The following is a 10,859-nucleotide window of genomic DNA, read 5'->3' on the forward strand; positions in this document are numbered from 1 at the left end:
CTTACTGTTCTTATAGCTGAGAAATATCTATATTTGGACAAAACATTAAGATAGTATTTACAAATGTAGCTGGATATTTGACTATTCAATTAAATTCCATGGGAATTGAGTCCTCTGAGGACCTTTGGAAAAAAATCCTCCATATAGGTAGTAACATAGTGAAGATCTGAAGGTACTACAAGGAAGTTGAAACTTGACAGGCACTAAAGATCACCACTAAATCTTGCAAAGACAAATCTCATTCTTTTCGTCTGGCTTGCAATCCATTTAGTCCTGTTATAGTTTCTTTCCTAGAATATTGCAGTGTTACACTACTAGGACCTAGAAAAATGCTGTGTTTCTAGGCTACCTTTCAACTGAGACCTGGAGAAATACAAAACAACTGTGCTACAGCTATTGCAGACACAGAGAGTTTCTATACTGCTCAGGTGGCTCGCACATGTGAGTTTCTATATTTGTACAGAGATAAAAAAAAAAAAAAAAAAAAAAAAAAAAAAAAAAAAAAAAAAAAAAAACTACCCAGAAAAACACCTATACTACACACCTGGTATTTAAATTGATAGGGCTGTGAGGGTGTTAAGTGGTCTTAATTGCCCTGACCTCTGGGATCTCTGACATGCACCCATGAGCTCTCTTTAAGCCCAGACTTGGGTTTGTGCTGTTTGGTCTCTCTGTGTCGTGTTTGTGGGAGTTATTTTCTGAATGACTTGTTTAGACCTCAGGCTTTTTATTTTTATTTTTTTTATAATAGTGGATCAGTGGGGGAGCATAATGTTGTGACTGACCTTGGTTGATCTCATTGGATCTGTTGTGGTTGTCTTTCTAGGTGCTATAAGTCTGAGTCTCTTGTTGCTGAAGGCCTATAATTGCTGGTTGTTATTAAGAAGTCATGACTTGCTCTTTCTGGAATAACCTGCTCTTCCTGTATTTTAAGGTAAGTGTAAGCTTCTCAGTCATCTCTTATGGGTAGCAAAAAAACAAACAAGCCAACAACAACAACAAAAAAACCTAGTGAAACACTAAGAAACTGACTGCTGCTGATATAATACCAGGTACTACTTTTGATGGAAATAAAATTTTAGCTGGAGTACAGCTGCCATTGAGGAGCTTACAGCTTAATCTTTTGTAAACTGTTAACATGATTTGTTTCTATTTTTAATGGAGGGAGCTCTATTTTCCTGGGAGAATTTAGTATCGTTAGTACACTTAAATATTGAGGAATTTGGAATTTGTGTTTCTTATTCAGGAAGTCCAGTCAGTCACTTCATAGATTTTGACTTCACAAGTATATGAACTTGGTTTACCCTTTGATTGCCAGTATTTTGAGTACTGGAAATGATCATTTTATGTATCGATGGTACACTTAAAGCAGGCATTGCAAAGAATTTCTTCAATGAAAAAGAACTTTATGGCATATAACTGATGCTTATTTAAAAGCTAACTACATTGCCTGATGTGTTAGATCAACTTGCACAAATGCAGTCAACAAACATCATGAAGTACCTCAGAGCCTAATAACCCTAGTCTGGACAACCTGTGAAGCTACCTTGCTGAGGTGGTAAGCCCATCGGAAGTTTGCCTATAAGAAAAAGAAGAATCACAGAATGGTTGAGGCTGGAAGGGCCCTTGGAGATGATCTAGTCCAGCTGCTCTGCTCAAGCAGGAAAGCCTAGTGTGTGTTACACGAGATGATATCCAGGTGGGTTTTGAAGATCTCCAGGGAAGGAAACTCCACCCCTCTGAGCAGCCTATTCCAATGCTCTCCCAATCTAACAATAAAGAAATCCAGACAGGAGAATTTTCTGGTTTTCTGGGTGCAAAATCCAAGATCTGCCTTTCAGGAGAAAGGAACAATAGCCCAAACACAAGCGATCTACAAGAAGTTTTATGTATTGGCAAAAGGCTTGCTTTAAAAAAGCCTCTAGATGTCCATTCATTCACTCACTCCTGATATCAAAGTTTGTTTTTCCCAAGAGTTAGGAAAGAGGGAATTTGGACTACTGTTACATTCTAGACCCAAGTTAGCTGCAGTCAGGTGTAATCCCTTAACATGATGGGCCTTGGAACAACTTTTTCTTAATGGTCATCCAGTTTCTCAGCAGTGGAGTGAAAAATAATAGCTTTGGGATTTCTTTCCTTGTAGTGTCCCTGGCATTTCTTAGGCATTTTTATGCTGTAGCTGGACTAGTTAACACTACCTAACTGTGTATTTCCTATAGATTTTTTCTTGACAATTTTGTATGACTCTGCTCTTGTCATCCTAATGAAGTAAATCAAATGATATAACACTGTGTTAGTAAGCCAAATGAAAACATACTGTTATGCATTTTGTTCAATAGATGAATTCAGATTGTCTTATTGACAGATTTCCAACTGGTTGAACCCAATTAGCTGTAGTGAATACGTAAGTAGAACTGACAGTTTCTATTACTGCAGAAACATGACTTGCTTCCTTAATACGTGTTGGATTAAGATCAAGGAAGGGGTATGAGGAAAACTTGTAAGCCATATGAACCTTGATATAGAATTTGTTTTTGAAAATCCCCTTTTCATTTTGGGAGCTGACTACAAAGCCACCTTCCTTGGCTCCCTTGCGAGCAAGGCCATCTCTCCTCATGGGTTTTGAGGACAAAAATAAACTAACAGTGTTAATATCCAAAGCTGTTTACTAGTAGTGAGTGCATACAGAAAATGCCTCCTAGAGAAATGCAAATGGTCCTCCACCCTGGTTAAAGGGAGGATAATCTCATTTAAGAAGATATACAAAAGATGCACCAAGAAAACGTGGGTGATGTGTGTTGACCTTCACATGTTGTCTAGAGGCTCCTGCTGATTTCTAGTGGCTGTCTGCTGAAAAACTTGTTGCAGCAGAGGATTTTGCTCAAGCTGAAAGCAGACCTGTGAGGAGAAACCTGTTGCTGCTTGCAGAAGTGCTTATTTGATTTACCTTTTTTGAGTTAAATACAGGGGCTATTGTTAACTAATTGGTGAGGGCAAATATTGTTCTATATAACTAGTTAATGGGGGACTAGGCAATGATTTCTTCTGTTAAGAAGCACTTCGAACTGCTTGATTTAATATGGATATGATACTATGCAAGGCAGAAGGAAAAACATGAATGACTGTCAGGCTCTATAATCCCAATGAATGACCTTTCACATTTGTTTGCTGTATAGCTGTTTCCTGGCACCAAAGAATATTCAGAACAGAACTGCACTTGTAATTCTTACTGTTCTCCAGCTGAGAGAATCTTTTCTAATGCCATGTGGGCATTTCTGGCTGTGTAGGAGTGTGCAAGTCTGCCCAAGTAAGCTCTGCCTAACGTTATAGTATGTCTGAAGCCACACAAACCATGTGGCTGGGTAGTGCCTTTCTCTACTTAGATCTTAAAAGTGCTTGTAGGGGCTGACAGTAGCATCCGCTGCTAGAGGTTGGTGTGGACTACCCAGAGGTAGCAAATTGCTGCCTGGCAACTGATGGGACAAGAAGTTCTTGACAATACCGGTTGAGATGATGACAATGGACCAAGTCAGTGGGACTGCTTGCAGTTCTTTTCCTTCTCTTAAAACAAGTGGGCAGATCCCTTCCCCTGATTTCCAAGTAAATCGTCAGTTTTTGTCTGAGCTGATGAATTGTAACAGTGCCCTTACTACAGTGTGGCATGCAAAGGCTCAGTGACATTTGTTACGATCAGGCCTGGACTTTTCTTGTTCTTTCTTTTGTTTGTTTGTTTTGAGCAACTCCCTTGCCATAGACCTACTCTGTAACTCTACAGATGGCTCCTCCTTGGCCCTGTTGGGTGTTTCCAGCATGTATCTTCTGGTGAGGTAGCACCACCTGCTGACTCGGTGAGAAGTTGCCTATTGCCTTATGGTCCCTGTGGTGGCTTCTTGGGAGTCAAGATTTGAAGTGCAGATGCAGTTGCCTTCAGGGTGGGGCAGTTTGGGTACAGCACTACTGAATGACTAACTCCTGGTTAAATGCCAGATAGGCTTAAATAGACTTGCTGTGGTAGATCTGCTGTCCTATGCCATCTTGAAGGAAATTCTGATGGGCTATGGCAATTAGGAAAGCAAATTCCAAGTATTTGTCTCGTCTCTTCTTGTTAGGAGCATTTTGTAGCATATAAAAAGATCACCAGCCAATGCAAGATCCAGTGTGCTTCTGAACTCCTACAGATACAAAATGAATCATCATATGAAACACATAACGTGTGAAGGTACTGAAGATGTTGCAGTTTATCATGAAAATTCTTACAGTTTGCCTGCCTTTTGCCACTACAGCGGGTATGTCAGTGCTGTGATAGTCCATTAAAAGTAGGTGTTCCGTGCAACAGATGATAAAAAGTAGTTCCTTTGCAGCTCTTTGTTGTAGAAAATCCAATTATGCATAAATGAAGTAATAGGCACTAGGGTAGCGCATGATGAACGCGAGTGAAGATCCCTGAAATGTTGATTATTGGCAGAGTTGGAAAGGGAAAAATCCAAGCAGCAATAGAAGTGGCTGTAGAAAAGAAGGCAGCCTTCAGAAGGCTGAACTTGTAATCTGGCCAACACGTGTGAAATAAACTCTATCTCATTCTGAGCAGGTATGGAAACAGATTCCTGCTTGCTGTGGCAGGTAAATACCCTTCTGGTGCACCTGGCCTACCCAGGTCCTGTTACTCAATAAGTATGAGGCCCTAGCAAAACTTAGAGGTGGTCTTTCCTTAGACAGTGTATGGAATTGGATGTGGAAGAATATGGAGGAGACGAGTTAAGGATTGGACAGGTGATAGAGGTGCACTGACCTAACAGTACTTTACTGCATGCTCTGCCTAAGCCGGTGTCATGTACATCATGGGCACAGACTCTGCTTGTTGTGATAAACCATACCACCTGATGCTTATGTGCTGTTCAAGTGCTTGGAGGACCAATTAACTTGTAATATGGGACAATTGCATGTTTAGTATTTATACATGGACACAGATTTTTCAGCTCCCAAACCTCCTTGTCATGGACCAGTGCTCAAGGATGCCGGAAATGTCCTCTTTACCTTCCTTCTTTGAGGGAAGTGGGGAAGCCTCATGCAGGAGGGGAGTAATAAAAGCCTTAACTGTGTGCTTAGTGATTGCATGCCTGCTCCACTGGGATGCCTTACTTAGCCATGCACTTAGATAATATAGTTGGGTTTAGTGGACTAGCACTAGTAGGAATAATTAGGCCTAGTCGGACTAAGAGGGTAGTAGTTGGCCTTTGTCTTAAACTGTCTTAGTCCACCTCAGAAAGATTTCCTTATAGATAATCGTTGTGATTCAAAGTGTGCTGTAGCTTAGACGCTCTCTGTAAGATTTAGTTACACAAAGTCTTAGACAGCCTAAGTTGGGCACGCTTTGAGACAGCCTTAGACAGGTGTAGCAAGTATTCACTTCAGAGAGGTAGAGTCAGATGGATCTTTACAAGTTTTAGTGAGTCATAGCTTTAGACAGCGTTAAGCAAGCGTAGTCAGCGTAAGCCTCGTATCCTGACACAGTCTCAGTCAGGTGTAGCTTTAGGCGGCGTTAGGCAGGCGTGGTGTTAGGCAGGCATGGCCTTAGGTGGCCGTAGACAGTTATAGCTAGCGTTAGGTGGTCATATTCCGGCCTAGATGGCCATAACTTCAGACAGCCATAGGCAGCCGTAGCTTTAGACAGCCATACCTAAACAGGTATAGCTTTAGACATCCGTAGACAGGCCTAGTCATCCTTAGACAGGCATAGCTTTAATGAGCCATAGATAGGCCTAGTCGGCCGTAGCCAGGCATAGCTTTAGGCAGCCAAGACAGGCCAAGTCAACTGTAGACAGGCGTAGCTTTATACAGCCGTAGACAGACATAGCTTTAGTCAGCGGTAGATGGGGGGTAACTTTAGGCAGGCCTAGTCGGCCGTAGGCAGGCGTAGCTTTAGACAGCCGTAGACAGGCCTAGTCAGCTGTAGACAGGCGTAGCTGTAGACAGCCATAGACAGGACTAATGAGCCCAAGACAGGCCTAGCTTTAGACCGCCAAAGACAGGCATAGGTTTAGAGAACCGTAGACAGGCCTAGTCAGCTGTACATCTACCTAGACAGCTGTAGACAGGCGTAGCTTTGGGCAGTCATAGACAGGCCTAGACAGCCCTAGAAAGGTGTAGCTTTAAACAGCCCTAAACAGGCCTAGTTGGCCCTAGGCGGGCGTAGCTTTTGACAGCCATAGACAGGCGTAGCTTTTGACAGCCATAGACAGGCGTAGCTTTTGACAGCCATAGACAGGCGTAGCTTTTGACAGCCATAGACAATACTAATCAACCAAAGACAGACCTATCTTATAGACAGCCATAGAGAGGCGTAGCTTCGGACAGCCGTAGACAGGCATAGTCAGCCCTAGACAGGCATAGATTTAGGCAGCTGTAGACAGGCCTATTCAGCTGTACATAGTCCTAGACAGCCATAGACAGGCCTAGCTTTATACAGCCATAGACAGGCCTAGTGACCCGAAGTCAGGTGTAGCTTTAGACATCCGTAGATAGGCGTAGCTTTAGATGGCCGTAGACAGGCCTAGTCAGCTCTAGACAGGTGTAGCTTCGAACAGTCGTAGACAGGCATAGACAGCCATAGACAGGTCTAGTATTAGACAACTGTAGTCAGGCGTAGCTTTAGACAGCTGTCGACAGGCCTTTCTTTAGTCGTCCGTTGTCAGCCCTAGACAGGCGTAGCACTACACAGCCCTAGACAGGCCTAGTCAGCCGTAGACAGACGTAGGTTTGGACATCCCTAGACAGGCGTAGCTTTAGACAGATGTAGACAGGCCTAGCCATCTGTAGTCAGGCGTAGCTAGATACCGCCGTAGAGGGGCGTAGCTTTAGATGGCCATAGACAGGCCTAGTCAGCCATACACAGGTGTAACTTTAGACAGCCGTAGTCAGGCGTAGCTTTAACAGCCATAGACGGGCATAGCTTTAGACAGCCATAGACAGGCCTAGACAGCCATAGACGGGTGTAGCTTTAGACAGCCATAGTGAGGCGTAGCTGTAGACAGCTGTAGACAGGCCTAGACAGCTGGAGACAAGCGTAGCTTTAGACAGCCGGAGACAGGCCTAGTCACCCATAGACAGGCGTAGCTTTCGACAGCTGTAGACAGGCCTAGTCACCTATAGTCAGGCGTGGCTTGAGACCGCCATATTCAGGTGTGGCTTTAGACCGCCGTGGATCGGCCTAGTCAGCTGCAGACAGGCATAGCTTTAGACAGCTGTAGACAGGCCTCATCAGCCGTAGTCAGGCGTGGCTTTAGTCAGCCGTAGACAGACCTAGACATCCGTAGACTGGCATAGCTTTAAACAGCTGTAGACCAGCGTAGACTGCCGTAGACTGGTGTAGCTTTAGACCTCTGTAGACAGCTGTAGCTTTAGTCAGTCATAGATAGGCACAGTCAGCCATAGACAAGTGTAGCACTAGACAGCCATAGACAGGCGTAGCACTAGACACCAGTAAACAGTTGTAACTTTACACAGGCGTAGATAGGCCTTGTCAGCCGTAGACTGGCGTAGGCTCAGAGAGCTGTAGACAAGCCTAGGTTTACTGACCCATTATTAGAGGACAAGCCTTTGGAAAACGATCCGCAGCTGATAACTATAGAAGAAAATCTCCCTGCCATGACAGACAAGGGTGCTGCGGTGCAAGAGGATGAAGTCCCCGCTCCGCTGCTCCATGAACTACCCAAAAAGAGTGATACGCGATGATTAGAGCTGCAGGAGTTGATGGATCGCGCCCAGGTGTCCATTCGTGGGCAGGGACAAGTATTAAAGGAACTGTATAGAAAGTATGAAGGGGAACCTGCTTTGAGTTGGGGAAATGTCAGTTCTGATAAACCTGTGGGGGTGGCTTCGTCTCAGGTTGTATCACCTGTGCAGAATTCGGGTCAAAAATGGCATGGGATTATACGGGATGCCGTGAGTGATGGGGAGTTTGTGGGGCCCTTACGTGCTTACCCCTTGTCAGTATACCTGGTGATAACAACTAGGGACGATAGAGGACAGCCTGGGCGGCAATGGCAGTCTTTTGACTGGTAGCTTTTAAAGGATTTGCAGAAGGCTGTTATGGAATACAGTCTAAATAACCCATTTGTGCAAAATTTGATTGATATTATTTCTCTCAGTCAGTGCTTATGCTGTTTGATATCAAAAGAGTTACGGCATTCATTTTAACCCCAATGCAACAGTTGTTACTTAAGGATGATTGGAAAAAGCATAGGAAATAGGGAATTCGGACTCGAGGGAGGATGATCCGCTTCGTACAGCAACTGCAGACATGTTATTAGGCCAAGGAGCGTTTGCTAGTCCCCAGGTGCAAGCCCGTCTGTCATCTAGAATACTGCAACAGTCGCAAGCTCTTGCTGCTGCTGCTTTAAAAGCCGTGCCTCAAATGGGAAAGGCTAACCCTCCATACACCAAAATTATAGAGGGGCCACAAGAATCCTTTTCATCGTTTCTGGATTGTTTATGAGCTGCGTTAGAGCGTTCCCCCAACTTAACCCCCAAAGCTCGCGATGCGGTTGGAGTGGACCTAGCAGTACAAAATGCTCACGATGTGTGTAAAGGCATTTTGACGGATCTTCCCGGAACAGCAGGATTGGTAGATATGATAAATGCATGTAGTAAAGCTGACATGGTAATGGAACAAGATAAAGCTGATATCCATGTTAAGGCTCAAGCTAATGCTTTGGCAGTTGCCTTAAAACCCCTTGTGGGAATGCCCCGTTCAGGTACCCTTCAGCAACCTGGGGTTTGTTTTTGTGTGGAAAGAGGGGACATTTTCCTAACACTTGTCCAAATAAGAATAAAGAGACACAGCGCAGAGGAAGAGGTGGGAGCCCAAGGTCAGAATGCGACGAGGTGGCGTCTTCCTTATCTCCTCCGTCTGTCTCCCATCACCATGAAAAAGCAACGCATCCTTTTCCTCCCTGGCGCAGGGAAGGCAATCGGCATGCTCACAGCCTCGCCTGGGTGGCCACCCTTCCAGACATATTCCAGCAGGCACAGTTGTCTCATGCCTTCCTTCACCAGAGTGCTAACACAGATGTTCCGTATTGTGACTGAACAGGCACGGCGAATTATCCAGACCTGTCCAGATTATCAATATCATCTGCCATGGAGGTGAACCCTTGATGCCTGACACCTCAGACATTTGAAGTATGTGCATATCTCTATCGCTACCTTTTCGACATGCATGCAGAGAGACACGCATGATGTTTCTAGCTGCCTTTGCAATGCTAGGGGGAGCTCACCTGTAAGCTAGCTCAGAGATCAAACACGAAGCAAGGGAGATGAAGGTAATAAAGGTAGGACCCTCGTAACAAGACCAGAGACCCTCGCTGGTGCGCGTGCGCACACCAGGGAAAGTTGCATAATGATAAAGGTGGAGCTTTGCCCGCCCTCTGGTCGCCTCCTGACGCGTACTGGCCCTACCTAACAGGACACACCAGATATGAAAAACAATTGTGGATCTAAGACAGGGAGAGACTCCAACCGAGACCTACGTTGTCTCTGCGGGGATGCCCACAAGCTTGGAGTCTGTCAGTCGCCTCTCATCCATGGGGAGAATGATCGGTCTCGCTACCCTGCTAGGCACCAGCCTTCTTAGTTTACAACTGAATGAGAATGTGTGGGTCAAAACACCATGCCAAGACCAGCCGACACCTCGAGAATGAATTCACCACGAGATAGAAGTAGAAATTCCTGCAGCAGCAAGACTCTGCCAAAGTGCCTTGAAGCCAGGAATGCCTATCCTGACGATGTTGCCTGAAAATTGGCAGCTGATTGTGATAGACCTAAAGGATAGCTTTTTCATGATTTTGTTGCCTGAATCAGATGGGGAGAAATTTGCTTTTAGTGTTCCATCGCTGAATAAACAAGCACCCTATCAGTGATTCCAATGGACTCTGCTTCCCAAGGGATGAAAAATTCTCCTACGATATGTCAATTTTACTTTGATTGGGCGTTAGCTCCTGTGTGACAAGCTAATCCTCACTGGATTATCTATCATTACATGGATGCTATTTTGTTGGTGAGTGAGTCTTTTGACATTCCTTTGATGATTACTTATTTAACAAAACGCTTTGATTCCCTTGGTCTCATTGTGGCTGTGGAGAAAATTCAGACTCTGACACCTCATAAATATTTGGGTCTTAGCATCACAGATTCTATTATTCCTCTGCATAAATTCAAAATTCATACACAAATTTTGACCTTGCACGATGTCCAACATTTGGTCAGTGATCTGCAATGGGTCCAGCCCTATTGTGGCACTACTAATGAAGATCTGGCTCCTTTTTTACAATTATTGAAAGGGCGAGTTGGAGCAGAATCCCCCGAACAAATGACTAAAGAACACCAACAAGCGTTACAGAAAATAGAGCAAAAAATGACTACTGCCTTTTCAGGTCATAGAGTATTTCACTTACCATTTAGCCTGGCTGTCCTAAATCATGACTTTTATAAAGCTGCATTATTATTTCAATGGGATGAAACCTGAAAGGATCCTCTGATTATGTTACAATGGGATTTCCCTCCCAGGTCTTTTAGTAACACCATAATGACCAGAGTTGAAGCCATTGTTTTATGTATCAGAAAAAGGAGAGACAGGCTGTGGGAGATAGCAGGAGTATCCTATGAAGTGATGTATCTACCCTAAATGGAGGAACAGATAATACAAATGTCACAGCATTCTGTCGATTTTGCCTTGGCATTTGCTGGATTTTGTGGCACTTGAAGCATGCGTTATCCTGCTCACAGACTTTTTACTATAACAGTGCGATTAGAAAAACAGATCGTGTTACAGCAACAACCGGTAGAAGGACCTACCGTTTTCA

The 10,859-nt window shown here is 44.2% G+C and overlaps 1 long non-coding RNA gene across 1 annotated transcript; it reads left to right on the plus strand.

Annotated features, from left to right (window-relative positions):
- The first annotated feature begins 589 nt into the window (after positions 1-589).
- LOC112950100 lies at positions 590-1,563 on the plus strand. Its single transcript, XR_003249950.1, has 3 exons — positions 590-651; positions 827-934; positions 1,463-1,563. It is a non-coding gene; the product is annotated as an uncharacterized LOC112950100 (long non-coding RNA).
- The last annotated feature ends 9,296 nt before the right edge of the window (positions 1,564-10,859 follow it).

This window comes from Nothoprocta perdicaria, unplaced genomic scaffold (genome assembly GCF_003342845.1).
Source record: "Nothoprocta perdicaria isolate Ctin4 unplaced genomic scaffold, notPer1 scaffold_308, whole genome shotgun sequence".
NCBI classification, from domain to species: Eukaryota; Metazoa; Chordata; class Aves; order Tinamiformes; family Tinamidae; genus Nothoprocta; species Nothoprocta perdicaria.